This window comes from Pinus tabuliformis, chromosome 4_1, assembly GCF_031772625.1.
Source record: "Pinus tabuliformis cultivar Carrire ecotype Pingquan chromosome 4_1, CPIR1, whole genome shotgun sequence".
NCBI classification, from domain to species: Eukaryota; Viridiplantae; Streptophyta; class Pinopsida; order Pinales; family Pinaceae; genus Pinus; species Pinus tabuliformis.
In genome coordinates this window covers 274,540,620-274,549,447 of record NC_142303.1, presented here as the reverse complement: position 1 = coordinate 274,549,447, position 8,828 = coordinate 274,540,620, and the positions used below count along the sequence as shown (strand labels likewise).

General features: G+C 31.9%; 1 pseudogene across 1 annotated transcript; it reads right to left on the bottom strand.

The window, feature by feature from the left end:
- Positions 1 to 6,024: 6,024 nt before the first annotated feature.
- LOC149175321 (ethylene-responsive transcription factor RAP2-2-like) lies at positions 6,025 to 7,853 on the bottom strand (annotated as a pseudogene). Its single transcript, XR_016258544.1, has 3 exons — positions 7,546 to 7,853; positions 6,508 to 7,436; positions 6,025 to 6,424 (listed from the first exon to the last, which is right to left on the bottom strand). The product of XR_016258544.1 is annotated as an ethylene-responsive transcription factor RAP2-2-like (transcript).
- Positions 7,854 to 8,828: the final 975 nt, after the last annotated feature.

Below are 8,828 nucleotides of genomic sequence, written 5' to 3'. Positions count from 1 at the left end.
ATCTTAATTGGTAATTTCTATTTCCTTGTTTGAGGTTCAAATACATGGCACACTTCGCTCCATGGCACATCGTAGTGGAGTTGTTGTTTTCCTTTCCACTTCAAATTGTAGTGCATGTAGTAGTTTCTAAAGCAAAACTTCTGAGAAAAGTAGACGTGAATCATTGAGGGTGGTTTGCCCTGACATTGATGCTTCCTCCATGCCCTACTAGCAGGGACGTGTCCATCAAGGGGTGGCTTATTATCGAGAATGAGCTTCCCAAGGTCACTCTCGTACCCACGAGTGCCTAGAAGAAACAACTGCCAGATTATGAGAGGTCACCCCCGACCCCATCTAGGAAGAACTTTCCCACTTGGAACGTGAAGGAGCCTCAATGTGGTAACAATCCTCAAATTCCAAGATTCTCCTAAGTTGGTTAACTAGGTATGTGGCCCACACCAAAGGCTACTTCAACCAATACATGTATACTATCAACTTATATTGATTCTTGAAGTTTCTCTTGGGCTATATTCTAATCAATTGTTTTGAACACAGAGTTGACATCCTCTACTCCTTCGAACACTTCCATTGATATTTGAGGGAGCTGGACCGGCGTTTGGACGACATCAAGCAGTATTTGGGCATTCCTCCTCCGATTGGCAGTAATATTAGCAACAATGAAGACCCAATTCAAGTGGTCACCACTCATTCTGATCCTTCGGCTTAATTCCTGCCATACCCTTGTTTATTTTTCATTTTAATCTGGTAATCTATTATGTTGATCTTCTAGACCCATGTCTCTATATACATCTCAATATTTTAGTTTTTATGTTCATTTTGATATCAAATGCCTCTTTGCATAGAGTGCAATTTTGGTTACGCTCTGGTCTTCCTCGTGAAATACTAACCCAGGATACTTTGCTCGTTTATACACATTTTAGTTTAGAAGACAATGAAATATTTACCCAAAAAATACATATTATTTTGTCTCTTATTTTCCAAATCAATCTAACTTGTTTGTAAATCTCCTTTTTAACATCAATCAAGTTCATTAGTCAATTTTTCATTAAGACTTCTTATATGAGTTTTGTCATTAAAACAAATTAAAAAACACACATAAATCATGTCTTTTTCTTGAGTTAGTATTATATTTTTATGAAATATGATTATACAAAAATACATATTAGCTTCTTTGTTTAATATTGAGAAAGTAGACTAAAAACTAAAGTATAAAGCATCTATCTAAATATTATGAGACAAGTTTAATATCATATGAGTATTTAGAAAGCAAACTCTCAAGTAGAGATGTTTGTGATACTCTGTGTTATAATAGTTGTAATGTCTATGGAAAGAAAACAAAGTAGCTATAAACCTAAGTATATTGGATTTTAGACTATAGTGTTAAAGTCTACACCAATAGGGAGATTATGGTGCTTGGTTTCAGGGGCATGTGGTGCTTGAGTTGAAAGCTTGGAGTTGATCACCTTAAGATACAACTAAACTTCATCAAGATACAATAGAAGTTCCTCACAAGCTCCATCCTTGTCTTGTACAACCTTTTTGACCACTATTTTAATGTTTCAATAAAGGTCCATTGTTCACTAGTATTTTGTGTCCCTTTCTCTAGAGTTACCTATACAATTGATCCAATTTCTTATTTCCTCATCAATCTCTGATTCATGAATGGTCCCTCGGTCAATTCAAACCTTTTCTTCCACTTTGGTGATTTCCTCTCTAATGATGGGAGATTTTTACTCCTAACATACATTCACAAAATCTTGAGGATTCTTTTGCATATGAGATCCTCGATGATTGGTCCTTCCATTAGGGAGGACAATAATTCAAGGACTCAATGGAAGGGACAAGCTTTCAGAGGAGAAAGCCTATAGGCAATAGAGACAACGAAGATTCTTTGCCACACCTTAGTGCCAACAATTGAAAAACCAATAAAAGAGAACGAGCCTCATAAATCATATGCAATTAGTTGAAGAATATTACCTCTTCGAAGCCACAATTTTGAAAACCAATGCAAAAGTGTCCACTCCCTAATTTGACACACTAATCATTTTTAGAAACCATGACTGGACTACCTTTACATTCATTTTTGAAGGCGTTTTCCTCTTGTTGAGTCTCGTAATTAAGCATTAACCCTATTCTCTATCTCATTAACTCCCACACGCAATGAACTTGAGGTAGAGCTACCATCTAAGACGATGAGCTGCATAATTGAGGTGATCAAATGAACAATTAGGTGTATAGCTAACCCTATGCTTAAAAAATTGAAAATTCACACCTCAATTACACCCATTAAAAAAAAACTTTTTAAAATAAATTATTTTAATATTTAAGATTTTAATATATTTTTGAGCTGAAAGGCTCATTCTACAGTCCAGTATGATGTGTAACATTGTTTGTCTCTCATCAAAATTGAAATTTTACTCATGTCAGCCAAAATAAAAATCTAAAAAATGTAGACTCATAAAAATAAATTTACATGTGAAAAAATTAAATCCCTCTGACTCATATTAAATCTATATTTAAAATAAATATATATTAATAAACATTAAAATAACTCACCATTTCCATTTTCCATACTAAACATTTAACCAATAACTTTACATTTCTTCCCAACTTTTGAAGCATGCCTTAACACGCTACTTCTTTCTCTCTTGAATTAATATTACCTGCAATTAAAATATGTCATTCTTCTCTTGGAATAGATATAATGTTGGTAGAATTGAAGTTAGCCTATGGATGTTTGTTGAAGTTTTCAGAATAATTATAAATAATAAGTTTGTTGAACGAAATCTCTGTGGGCATGCAAGTTGTGGTGGAATGGGGAACGTAACGAGTGAACATATATGCAAGGACTTCGAGATTGTGAAAGATAATCCATCATGATATTTGTTGTCCAATGAGTTGGGAAGTTTGTGATTTTTTAATTATTTTAATGGAAAATTAGTATTTTTTCATGATCGGTGTGTTGGGTATGTTTTGTATTTTTTTCGTGACTAGTTGTGAGTGTTGTTGCGTTGCGATGGGCATAGTAGGGTGGCATGGGGTGGCAACCCTTTGTCAGGGGTTTGCAGAGGTGGTAGTCTCTATGTATGAGGCTCGAAGCAACGTTTCGGGGAAGAAAAATTATGTGAATTTAATAATGGCTGGAAAAATTTAATGATGGTAGTAAGACGTATCCATAGTTTTGTTCATAGTTTTTGTACATGGCATGAGATATGATGATTTTTCTTGTAGTATTTTGTAGATTTGATTAAGGGAACTACGATTATGTTCTAATCTGGGTTAGTAAATTGGGGTTTATAAATGCCTTACATTTATATAATGTATTGTAACATTGAAAGAAATATAATGAAAAATCAATTTGGTTTTCCTGGTTTTGAGTTCCGTGAGAAGAAAAATATGTATATTTTTGTTTTTAAAAATTCGTTTACAAGTAATTTATGTCCAGAGTTAAAACCTATACAGTGGGGAACCAACATCATAAATCCCATCAAAGTGCAAGTCTCTTGATATATAAAAATATTATAATGAGATTGTCCTAGGAGTTGGAAATTTATTTTTCCTTACTCTTTGTTAACTAAAAATAAGTATTTTTTTTATCATTATTAGGGAATCATCCTGACTTAATATTAGCTTTCATGAAGTTGCTACTCCTTTTTATTTAACTATGAAATCATAGCAAATTTGTTTTTTATTTTTTTGAGATATTAATTGTGCAATTGCATGAGTAAAATTTTACCATCATATTAGATAATAGAAGTGAGGAGAAAATACCAAAAGAATAAAAAAAAATTGATTCTCTAAAGATGTTGTAAATTAAAAAATCATTATCACATTAGATAATAGAAGTGATGAGAGTTTTAAAGAGCATTTTTTTCTTAATCCTTGGTTTTCAAATGTTTTAAAGTTCATAATAAGCTTTCCACTCTTTATTTAAATTTTCTTAAAACTATAATTATGAAGATTGATTTTAAAATTTTAATATAAAATCATTTTCTCCTTGTTATTGTCATAAACAAAATAAACAAAATTATCATTAGTGATATTTTAAAATTTAATGCCCCTCACCTTTGTTTTGTTAATTTTAACAATAATATCACCTCATTTCTTTCACTATAACGAAGACATTATTATTTTTAAGCCTGAAGGATAGGGAAACCTGAAAGAAGGAAACTATGTAAAAAGGTATAAATAATAATTAATAATAAGAATAAAAATATCAAATTAATAACTATGAAATACAATTCTTCATATTTATTATTGATGGTTATTCATTATGGATGGTTATTGTGTTTAGAGATGTTCTATAGATAATTAAAAAAATAATCAATTTAATTAAAAAAAATTGAGAGAGGATGATCTTTATGAGGAAGAAGGGTATGGGGAAGAAGAGCATGAGGATCGTTGAAATAAACGTCAATATGTTGAGCATATAGAAATGAAATATACTTTTATAAATATATATAAGTGAGTGTCTCAATAGTATAACCGTTTTGAGGGTGTATCTTATATCTACATTACACTAGTTACCTCTTTTCAAGTTTATTTCTAGGTCATGAATCATTATTCTCTTTGCAATTGGCAAAGTGGTTGAATAACACTATCCCATTTAGTATTTATATTTTATCAATGATGTTAGAATATTGGTAGATGTCATTCCCAAAGTAGTCTTTTCACCTTGAGGAAGTAGTCACACAAAAAGATGACAATGAAAAGGTTGAATTCTTACTATTGCTGAACAAAAATATGTCTTCACAAATTTATTTTCCATGGGATTTAACCTAATGGGAGTTGAGGTTAAGTAGATTAAAAAAGAGTAGTTTAGTTTTTCTTAGCTTTTTTCCTTTTCTAACACATATTTTGCAGTCAATTTTGCTTGAATTCTTACATTGATTCATTGGAATTGCATATTTGAGTTGTTTAATCATTGGGATTCTCAAAGGATTAAGGCACTTAATCCATTTACACATTCAAAAAAGCAATTTAAGCAACAAAAATTTACAATATAGCCAAGAATTGTATCATTAGAATCCATTCCAGTAAAAAAGGCAAAACATAAAATAGTTAGACTAAAAAAATAAAAAATAAAAATAAAAAGTTAGCATAGTTAGGCTAAAAAAAAGAAGAAAGTTAACATATTTTTACTCGTATGAGAATTTTATTTTATTACACTTAAAATTAATAAATGAAATTTCAAGAATGAAGTATTACAATATTGTAATTTATTTATTACTTTGGTAGAAAATTCAAAAAATAAAAGAAAACAAATATTAATTATTTAACATTGAAAGAACATTAGATTAACTTGTAGTTTAACTTGTAGCTATTATTACCCAAATGTAATTTAACTCATCAATATTATTCAAGGAAAATCAAACAACAAAGAATAATCTACCATTTCTCCAAAATGGGATAGACTTTCACTCCTATCAAATGTCTCTGAATCTTGAATAGTTAATCTGCTCCATTATTTCAAAAAAAAATTCAAATCATATTAAAAAAAAAAAATCACTTATTTATTTATTAATCCAAAAACTCATTATATCCATTATTAATCTATTATTTGTAATTATCAATGATTTCGTTGTACAGCTCAGTATGATGTGTAAGGGTGTTCAAAAGTTATCAAAGTTGAAATTTTGCTCAAGTCTCCGAAAATAAAAAACTCAAAAAATATAAAGAAAAAATAATAATAATAACTATACAAAAACATTTAAATAATATATCCTTCTCCACTCATGTTAAATCCATATTTAAAATAAATCTATATTAATTTTATATAAATAATTTCCATTCTAAAATATATAAACAATAATATATAAACTAAAACTAGTGTCAGATTCATATTTAAAATAGATTTATATTAATTTTATATAACATATGAACTACTGTCCGTTACTCGAACCAGTAAAAAGAATATAAAACATCCCAATAACCATATGTGAACCAATTTACTGCAAATGATTCAGTTCTAGTATTTACTAAAAATGAATTCAATTCTAATATCTTGTCTTCAGACTAGGGAGATACTTTACTATTGAAAATAAGACACGAGTTTAAAAGACTCTACATAATATACATAGGTGTGCAACACAAACCTATAGTCCTGCTTGCTATGTATTTATGATAAGCCTTAAAGGCAAGAGTCAGGAGTCAGGGCTGCTTTGATAAACTGAATCTGAAATTCGCTGATCGCCGAGACCCCTTCAGTAAACTGAACCCGAGATTGGCAGATCGTCATAGATCCATGGTTTCAGGAAACACTCATCATATGGAAAAGAGCCTGCAGCCTGATTCACAACTTCTATTGATTCATCCATGGTTGCATTGAGATTAGGACTCTCTGACAACCCAAGATATGCTTCCAAGGCAGATAATTCTTTGGAAAATTCAATCTGCACGATGTTATCCTCTGTTTTGTAGCATTCTGTGCCACCGTTGACCTCAATAGGGATATGGCGAAGCATTCCGTCCCATCGTTGATCTCCATAAATGTCTCCACAGCAAAACTTTCTGTCCCACCGTTGACCTCGATGGAGGTATCCGCAGGTCTGTCTTTAACAACACCATGGACTGGGGGTTTTATGTCCACAAACACAGACTCATCTCCGTCATCACATACAAATGAAATTTCTAGGGTTTTCATCTCATGACCCCATGGGAAATGTGCCCCATCAAACGAGTTGCTGCCATGATAAGAATCAAAATAACCTCCTGGATAGGAAGATTCCACTGGTTTAAATTTTGCGGCATCGCCATACGCAGGGAGCATGAAATTGCTCACCTCTGAATAATTATGGCTACAGGTCTCACAACAGCACGATTTCGGCAAAGTTTGTATCACACGGCTATGCTCAGAAGATTGGACTCTAAAAGCATTTGAATTGCTTCGAAATGGGGCAGGGGGGTTTATGAACTGAGAGTCCCCGTAATCCATATCATCGTAGCCATAGATTGGAAGATCCGATCTGCGGACATCCTTCGAAGAGGGTTCCATTGGAAGATAACAATCCTCTAATAAATCAGGCTTTGGTGAATATGGAAAATTTACCTTACTGTTTATATTCAAATCTAATAATAAATCAGGGTGTTTTGTACATGACTTTACTTTCTTCCCTGACATTTTTTTGCGACTGTCCATTTTTACAGAACAGGAGCCATAGCAAAAATAAGCTTGGCTTTCTTGCCTCTGATCTTTCGGGCCTCTGCATCATAGGCATTGGCGGCGTCTTCCGCAGTGTTAAACGTTCCAAGCCAAACCCTAATGCCCTTTCTGGTATCTCGAATCTCAGCAACCCATTTTCCCCATGGACGCTGCCTGATACCTCTGTACAAATTCCTCGTCTTCCTCCCTGCGCTCTTGGCTGAGGACTTTTCGAAATCCTTCAAAGGAGGAATCTCGAAATCCTTCATAGTAGGAATCGCCTCATTCTCACCGCCTTCAAAATCCAAGCAGAGTTAAAATCGTTAATAACCGGAAAAAGGCGAACCCCGGGAAACAATAGCAATTTATTGAATGCGGAGAAATCGTTCATATTAGGAACTCACCTGAAGGAAATTCATGCTTGTAGTTGAAAAATTTGTTGCTGGGCTTAATCTTCTGCTTGTATGCCTCGTCGAAGCTGCCCGATTTATTGAAGGATTCCGACACGGCTCCGCCATTAATGAACAAGTCAGAGAAGGTATCGAAATCGGGCCATAAATACCTGGGAGTTATACGCCGGGATCGGTTGGCGGGAATAAAATCCGCAATAATGGCACCTCCACACATCTTTTTGTTCTAAGAACAGTAGCTGCTGCCTCGGCAGAACACAAAACAACGGAACTGATCAAGAATATACCAGTGACTAGTCGCAATGAAATCATCGGCTCCTTCAAACCTTCCGCCCAAGTGTATATAAGTGGGCAGAAAACTGGGAGTGCTGTGTTGCCACAAGCCAATTTCATTATTTAAAAAAAATCATATTAATTAATTATTATTAATTTATATTTATTAATTACAAAAACCACTAGTCGGAATGAAACCACCGGGGCTCTATAGGACATGACACCAGAAAAACAAAACCATCGGCGGTTTTGAAAATATATATATATATTCTACTTATGGATATATCTTATTAATTAATGTTTGGTTCCATACAATGTATATTAATTAATATTTTTTTGGTTTACAAATTATTTGTTTTTAGTAATTATTTTAACTTTATAATATTAATTTTATAGGAGAGTTATTATTGCGTTAAGGGGCATTCTGCAACTTAGCATGAGGATAGAAATGTAATGTTTAACATTTTTAATCAATCTAATTATTATTATGTAAAAAACAATATAAATTTTAAAAAAATGTTTAAGAAGACTAAAAAAAGAAGTATGGTAAAAATATAAATATAAATAAACCAGAGGTTAAGTAAATAAATAAAACAATTTTTTATATTTACTCTAGAAGTATGGTAAACAAATAAAAATATAAATAAACTAGAGGTATGGTAAATAAATAAAATATTTTTTTACATTTACTCCATAAACCTCTTTATATTTACGAAAACTCAAAAAATAGGTCTTATTTAGGCGAAGCCTATGGACCACATACCATGCCACAAATAATTATTTATACAATGGGCCAAATATCATATTTATAAAAAAGGTATAAAGAGGTATGGTAAATAAATAAAAATATATCAAATAGGATTAGATCAACATATAATTATATACCAAGCCTATGGGCCAAATTATTATTAACACCATGCAAAAAAATATTATTAATCCTAATATTAATATTAAAATATTACTATTGTTATTATTATCATTATTATTATTATTAAATCTAATAT